This window comes from Palaemon carinicauda, chromosome 41, assembly GCF_036898095.1.
Source record: "Palaemon carinicauda isolate YSFRI2023 chromosome 41, ASM3689809v2, whole genome shotgun sequence".
In the NCBI taxonomy this organism is placed as follows: domain Eukaryota; kingdom Metazoa; phylum Arthropoda; class Malacostraca; order Decapoda; family Palaemonidae; genus Palaemon; species Palaemon carinicauda.
In genome coordinates, this window is record NC_090765.1 from 10259298 (window position 1) to 10268057 (window position 8760).

General features: G+C 39.3%; 1 long non-coding RNA gene across 1 annotated transcript in view; it reads right to left on the minus strand.

Moving 5' to 3' along the window:
* The window catches only part of LOC137632235 (uncharacterized), a 189441-nt gene extending 181285 nt beyond the window's left edge, over positions 1–8156 (minus strand). Inside the window, exon 1 of the long non-coding RNA XR_011042023.1 lies at positions 7785–8156. This is a non-coding gene — a long non-coding RNA (uncharacterized lncRNA). The remainder of the gene's footprint in view (positions 1–7784) is intronic.
* Between the last annotated feature and the right edge of the window lie 604 nt (positions 8157–8760).

Sequence of the window (8760 nt, forward strand, 5' to 3'; positions counted from 1 at the left end):
TTTCGCCCATGGACAGGCTAGTTTTATATTCTCAAGTTCATAAAATGTAGATTTTTCCAGACGATATGGGATGCTGGGTGGACTAATGGACGGTAATTTGGGAATGAATACAGTTCCAGATATGTGTAGCCTACAGACTAAATCACTCGGTCATAGCACCCAACCTTTCAATTGCGTTAGCAGAGAGAGAGAGAGAGAGAGAGAGAGAGAGAGAGAGAGAGAGAGAGAGAGAGAGAGACTGTGTCAACCATGAGCCTAGGAAAACCTAATGACATCTAATAAAGGACATTGTGGATGGTGTTGAAAATGTATGGTACGGGTGTTATGTTATAAAAAAAACTAAACATTTTTTTTATGCTGGAGGTATAAGCTCCTATGTATCAAGAGTATGTAGTATGTAGTCAGAAGGGAAGAACCAAGTCACGAAATAGGAGAAGCAAGAAATGTGGCAGGGCCTGGGGGAAATATTGGTAGAGATACAACCGCTAGTGTTATTGGGTCCTTTGACTGGCCAAACAGTACTATACTGGATCCCTCTCTCTGGTTACAGATCATACTTCCTTTCTTTACACATACACCGAATAGTCTGGCCTATTCTTTCCACATTCTCCTGTCCTCATATACCTGACAACACTGATTGCCCAAAAATTATTCTTCGCTTTAAAGCAATGTGATTGTTCAGTGGCTTCTTTCCTCTTGGTAATAGTAGAGGAGACTCTTTCGCTATGGTAAGTAGCTCTTCCAGGAGAAAGACACTCCAAAATCAAACCACTGTTCTCTGGTCTTAGGTAGCGCTATAGCCTCTGTACCATGGTCTTCCACTGTCTTGGGATAGAGTTCTCTTGCTTGAGGATACACTCAGGCAAATTATTATGCTAAATTCATCATCCTTATGTTTATTCCTTATTATTTTGGTTTAACTATGAAAAATTTATTTTAATGTTGATACCATTCATAAAATATTTTAACTTAATTTTGGTTTATTTATTTTCTTATTTCCTTTCCTCACTAGGCAATTTTTTTTCCTGTTGGAGACCTTGGGCTTATAAGGTTGTACTTTTGAAAAGTAAGAGTGTTAAACGGTTATGTAGGTTAAATAATTGACCAGAGTACTTTGAAGTTTCACCGTCATGTGGAAATAACGAATGGCAATAGATAGGGAAAAGTCCATAATCTAAAAGTGGTAAGAAGAATATTAAATAGATAATGTGAAGGAATTACTGAAAAGGGGAGGCCTTGATATCCAGGAAGCAATAGAGTGCACATAGATGATTCTAAGGCGAACTATACCTATGAATCTAGGATATTTGATGCATTGTTGACTAGCCTTCCGTTTACTTTTATGAAGTATCTTAAGTTGGGAATGATTTCAACCAAACATGAAGCTCATGCACAATTAAAAAACTAACGGATGGATATGGCTATGATTATTGTTTTTTTTTTTCTAAACCACCCTCGAATAGAAGAATGAACTTGATTTCGAATATATATATATATATATATATATATATATATATATATATATATATATATATATATATATATATATGCAACAATAACAACAAATGCAGCTGGTTCTAGTCCACTGGAAGACGAAGGCCTCATACATATCAATTACTGTCTGGGGTTTGTCCAGTTTTTTTATCGCCACGCTGGCCAGTGAGGATTGCTGATGGTTGGTTATATTCTTCCCAAAGTCTAAAGACCTTGATTCTTCTGATCGTTCAAAACAAACCAACCTAGTATGGGTGGCCCTAACTAGTATAGCTTTGCTGATCATGGTTATATACAGATATATAATACATATGTATATATATATATATATATATATATATATATATATATATATATATATATATATATATATATATATATATATATATATATATATATATGGATACATAGATAGATATATAAGGATAAACGTGTATTTTGTGTGCATAATCATTTTAAGACAAAATCACGTCATCCATGTCTGCCTCATAATACCTTCTTCTAGTAATGCATTTTTTGCTAAGCGAAAATAAGCCACAAAATTTAAAACAAGACCATAAAAACATTGTTGTTTTATCATTTCATTTCAAAATATAATGGATAACCATATTTCATATTCCCCGAAAAAAAAATGTCATTCCAACTTGGACAGCCTAGGAATATGCATCACTTTCTCACAATTTACTAAGCTTAACCTGGGCCTATACACTATTTCAATTTACTCATGATGACGTAAGCCTATATAATGCTTTACAACAATTTACTTAGTTTACTACAGGTCCTCAGACATGTTTTTTCCCAACATCTACTTGGTTTTCCAGTAGCCCAAGCAATTCTTTACCACAATTTACTTAGGTTATGCTGTGGGTATACAATAGTTTCGCAAAATGCACTTAGGTTAGCTTAGGTTTATGCAATACTATCCACCAGAGGCCCATGCAATGGTTTCCAACAACCTAGTTAGGCTAAACAGGGCACTTTCAAACAATTTACTTATGTAAGCCTACTAATATTCAATTTATTTGCCAATTTGCTAATCAATACTTTTCAACTATTTACTTGAGTAAGCCATCTCCCATGCAATGCTTTCTCTACTTTGGTTAGCCTACACCTATGTAACACTTTACAACAATTTACTTAGGTTAGCTTATTCTTATGCAAGTTTGACTACAATCTTCTTAGCATAGGGCTATTCAATGCTTTCGTAGATTCACCTAAGGGCTATGAAATGTTTTTCCCAAGGATGAATTAGGTTATCCAAGGCCTTTGAAATGCTATCCTATGACCCATTCTGGATCGCCTAGGCCTATGTCTTTTTTCTTACAATTTATGTAAGTTAACCTAAGCTTATGCAATGCTTCCCACAATCTACTTAAGTTAGCCTAGGCGTATGGAAAACAATCCCACAATACCCCATAAGTTAGCTTAGGTGTATGGAAACCAATCCCACAATCTACTTAAGTTAGCCTAGGCATATGGAAACCAATCCCACTATTTACTTAAGTTAGCCTAGGCGTATGGAAGCCAATCCCTCAATCTACTCAAGTTAACCGAGGCGTATGGAAACCAAACCCACTATCTACTTAAGTTAGCCTAGGCGTATGGAAACCAATCCCACAATCTCCTTAAGTTAGCCTAGGCCTATGGAAACCAATCCCACAACTTATATAAGTTAGCCTAGGCATATGGAAACCAATCCCTCAATCTACTTAAGTTAGCCTAGGCCTATGGCAACCAATCCCACAATCTACTTAAGTTAGCCTAGGCGTATGGAAACCAATCCCACAATACCCCATAAGTTAGCCTAGGTGTATGGAAACCAATCCCACAATCTACTTAAGTTAGCCTAGGCCTATGGAAACCAATCCCACAATTTAATAAGTTAGCCTAGGCGTATGGAAACTAATCCCACAATACCCCATAAGTTAACCTAGGCGTATGGAAACCAATTCCACAATCTACTTAAGTTAGCCTAGGCGTAGGGAAACCAATCCCACAATCTACTTAAGTTAGCCTAGGCGTATGGAAACCAATCCCACAATCTACTTAGGTTAGCGTAGGCATATGGAAACCAATCCCACAATCTACTTATTCTAGCCTAGGCATATGGAAACCAATCGCACAATATACTTAAGTTAGCCTATGCGTACGGAACCCAATCCCACAATCTACTTAAGTTAGCCTAGGCGTATGGAAACAAATCCCACAATCTACTTAAGTTATCCTAGGCGTATGGAAACCAATCCCACAACCTACTTAAGTTAGCCTAGGCATATGGAAACCAATCCCACAATCTACTTAAGTTAGCCTAGGCGTATGGAAACCAATCCCACAATCTACTTAAATTAGCCTGGGCGTATGGAAACCAATCCCACAACCTACTGAAGTTAGCCTAGGCGTATGGAAACCAATCCCACAATCTAATCAAGTTAGCCTAGGCGTATGGAAACCAATCCCACAATTTACATAAGTTAGCCTAGGTGTATGGAAACCAATCCCACAATCTACTTAAGTTAGCCTAGGCATATGGAAACCAATCCCACAACTTACATAAGTTAGCCTAGGCATATGGAAACTAATCCTTCAATCTACTTAAATTAGCCTAGGCCTATGGCAACCAGTCCCACAATCTACTTAAGTTAGCCTAGGCGTATGGAAACCAATCCCAAAATTTACATAAGTTAGCCTAGGATATGGGAACCAATCCCACAATACCCCATAAGTTAGCCTAGGCGTATGGAAACCAATCCCACAATCTACTTAAGTTAGCCTAGGCCTATGGAAACCAATCCCACAATTTAATAAGTTAGCCTAGGCGTATGGAAACCAATCCCACAATACCCCATAAGTTAGCCTAGGCGTATGGAAACCAATTCCACAATCTACTTAAGTTAGCCTAGGTGTAGGGAAACCAATCCCACAATCTACTTAAGTTAGCCTAGGCCTATGGAAACCAATCCCACAATCTACTTAAGTTAGCGTAGGCATAAGGAAACCAATCCCACAATCTACTTAAGTTAGCCTGGGTGTATGGAAACCAATCCCACCACCTACTTAAGTTAGCCTAGGCGTATGGAAACCAATCCCACAATCTACTTAAGTTAGCCTGGGCGTATGGAAACCAATCCCACAACCTACTTAAGTTAGCCTATGCGTACAGAAACCAATCCCACAATCTACTTAAGTTAGCCTGGGCGTATGGAAACCAATCCCACAATCTACTTAATCTAGCCTAGGCGTATGGAAACCAATTCCACAATCTACTTAAGTTAGCCTAGGCGTATGGAAACCAATCCCACAATCTACTTAATCTAGCCTAGGCATATGGAAACCAATCCCACAATCTACTTAAGTTAACCTATGCGTATGGAAACCAATCCCACAATCTACTTAAGTTAACCTATGCGTATGGAAACCAATCCCACAATCTACTCAAGTTAGCCTATGCGTACGGAAACCAATCCCACAATCTACTTAAGTTAGCCTAGGTGTAGGGAAACCAATTCCACAATCTACTTAAGTTAGCCTAGGTGTAGGGAAACCAATCCCACAATCTACTTAATCTAGCCCAGGCGTACGGAAACCAATCCCACAATCTACTTAAGTTAGCCTATGCGTACGGAAACCAATCCCACAATCTACTTAAGTTAGCCTATGCGTACGGAAACCAATCCCACAATCTACTTAAGTTAGCCTGGGCGTACGGAAACCAATCCCACAATCTATTTAAGTTAGCCTAAGGGTATGGAAACCAATCCCACAATCTACTTAAGTTAGCCTAGGCGTATGGAAACCAATCCCACAATCTACTTAATCTAGCCTAGGCATATGGAAACCAATCCCACAATCTACTTAAGTTAACCTATGCGTATGGAAACCAATCCCACAATCTACTTAAGTTAGCCTAGGCGTATGGAAACCAATCCCACAATCTACTTAAGTTAGCCTGGGCGTATGGAAACCAATCCCACAACCTACTTAAGTTAGCCTATGCGTACAGAAACCAATCCTACAATCTACTTAAGTTAGCCTGGGCGTATGGAAACCAATCCCACAATCTACTTAATCTAGCCTAGGCGTATGGAAACCAATTCCACAATCTACTTAAGTTAGCCTAGGCGTATGGAAACCAATCCCGCAATCTACTTAATCTAGCCTAGGCATATGGAAACCAATCCCACAATCTACTTAAGTTAACCTATGCGTATGGAAACCAATCCCACAATCTACTTAAGTTAACCTATGCGTATGGAAACCAATGCCACAATCTACTCAAGTTAGCCTATGCGTACGGAAACCAATCCCACAATCTACTTAAGTTAGCCTAGGTGTAGGGAAACCAATTCCACAATCTACTTAAGTTAGCCTAGGTGTAGGGAAACCAATCCCACAATCTACTTAATCTAGCCCAGGTGTACGGAAACCAATCCCACAATCTACTTAAGTTAGCCTATGCGTACGGAAACCAATCCCACAATCTACTTAAGTTAGCCTATGCGTACGGAAACCAATCCCACAATCTACTTAAGTTAGCCTGGGCGTACGGAAACCAATCCCACAATCTACTTAAGTTAGCCTAGGCGTATGGAAACCAATCCCACAATCTACTTAAGTTAGCCTGGGCGTATGGAAACCAATCCCACAATCTACTTAAGTTAGCCTAGGCGTATGGAAACCAATCCCACAACCTACTTAAGTTAGCCTAGGAGTATGGAAACCTATCCCACAATACCCCATAAGTTAGCCTATGCGTACGGAAACCAATCCCACAATCTACTTAAGTTAGCCTGGGCGTACGGAAACCAATCCCACAATCGACTTAAGTTAGCCTGGGCGTACGGAAACCAATCCCACAATCTATTTAAGTTAGCCTAGGCGTATGGAAACCAATCCCACAATCTACTTAAGTTAGCCTGGGCGTATGGAAACCAATCCCACAATCTACTTAAGTTAGCCTGGGCGTATGGAAACCAATCCCACAATCTACTTAAGTTAGCCTAGGCGTATGGAAACCAATCCCACAATCTACTTAAGTTAGCCTAGGCGTATGGAAACCAATCCCACAACCTACTTAAGTTAGCCTAGGAGTATGGAAACCTATCCCACAATACCCCATAAGTTAGCCTAGGCATAGGGAAACCAATCCCACAACCTACTTAAGTTAGCCTAGGCGTATGGAAACCAATCCCACAACCTACTTAAGTTAGCCTAGGCGTATGGAAACCAATCCCACAACCTACTTAAGTTAGCCTAGGCGTATGGAAACCAATCCCACAACCTACTTAAGTTAGCCTAGGCGTATGGAAACCAATCCCACAACCTACTTAAGTTAGCCTAGGCGTATGGAAACCAATCCCACAATCTACTTAAGTTAGCCTAGGCGTATGGAAACCAATCCCACAATCTACTTAAGTTAGCCTAGGCGTATGGAAACCAATCCCACAACCTACTTAAGTTAGCCTAGGAGTATGGAAACCTATCCCACAATACCCCATAAGTTAGCCTATGCGTACGGAAACCAATCCCACAATCTACTTAAGTTAGCCTAGGCGTATGGAAACCAATCCCACAACCTACTTAAGTTAGCCTAGGAGTATGGAAACCTATCCCACAATACCCCATAACTTAGCCTATGCGTACGGAAACCAATCCCACAATCTACTTAAGTTAGCCTAGGCGTATGGAAACCAATCCCACAATCTACTTAAGTTAGCCTAGGCGTATGGAAACCAATCCCACAATCTACTTAAGTTAGCCAAGGCGTATGGAAACCAATCCCACAATCTACTTAAGTTAGCCTAGGCGTATGGAAACCAATCCCACAATCTACTTAAGTTAGCCTAGGCGTATGGAAACCAATCCCACAATCTACTTAAGTTAGCCTAGGCGTATGGAAACCAATCCCACAATCTACTTAAGTTAGCCTAGGCGTACGGAAACCAATCCCACAACCTACTTAAGTTAGCCAAGGCGTATGGAAACCAATCCCACAATCTACTTAAGTTAGCCTAGGCGTATGGAAACCAATCCCACAATCTACTTAAGTTAGCCTAGGCGTATGGAAACCAATCCCACAATCTACTTAAGTTAGCCTAGGCGTATGGAAACCAATCCCACAATCTACATAGTTAGCATATTTGCAATATTTTCTCATTATAAAATTGCAAGTCAATATAAGCGTATTCGAAGTTTTCCCCGTTTTTTTTTTAATATAAAGGTCACAGATTATAAAGATAACCATTAATCATTGTTTACATTTCAAACACGAAACATCACACGATGGTACTCACCCCAACGCCTGTCTAAACACATCTCTCATGCTTTCTTGGACTTGAATCTAGGCAAACAATTTTTGTGTTGAAATTGATTTGAGCAGTTTTCCAATAGCATCTTTTACCGCCCAATTGCATAACGCCACACACTATTCACAAAATCATGGTGAATGTTTCCGTAGGTCGTTATTCTAAGCTTTACTCACTTCTGGCACGAAATTCGGGTTCACAAAGCTTTGTCAATACGTTTTTCTTGAAGTATATCATCACAAAACCTCCCAGAATGACAAAATATACATATATTCTATCAATTCAGCTTCAAACACGGGAAAATAGGACAAATGTACGCATAAATCCTTTCCCAACGACACATCGACCAGGTACAGTACACTTGACACGACCACTTCCTTTAAAAGACTACAGAAGCGAATGCTCTCATTGGTTACATTTCTTGGAGGTGGAATGAGTCAACCAATAGTAAGGCAGCTTTCGAGTGACGTGGCCAGGCCACCACAGTTTTTCAAATTAAACTGTTTAAAAGGGACAGAATTATGGAATCTATAGTTCTAGAATAAACATTATCCAAAGGCTGTTAAAATGGTCTAATCCAATTCAATTCTTCGATTTAATATTATTAAAATTTAGAGACCAATGATTTCGTCTTTTCGTGAGCTAACACTACATTAACATGAGTTAGGTTAACTCAAAAGAGAAACAAGTGGTTTAGAGATAGGTTACCGGAGGTAATGTCCTAATACATGTGATATATCGCAATCCACTGAAACTTTAACCATTGAATTGGTTTAAATGCCTGATTAAGTTTCGTTTTATTCGGTAATTTCACAAAAATATATACACTGAATACTCACAGTATAGTCTCTCTCTCTCTCTCTCTCTCTCTCTCTCTCTCTCTCTCTCTCTCTCTCCTGCACGTTACTCACTGAGGGTTAAACTGTTATATGAAATCCGAACGTAAAATATACATATAAAAATT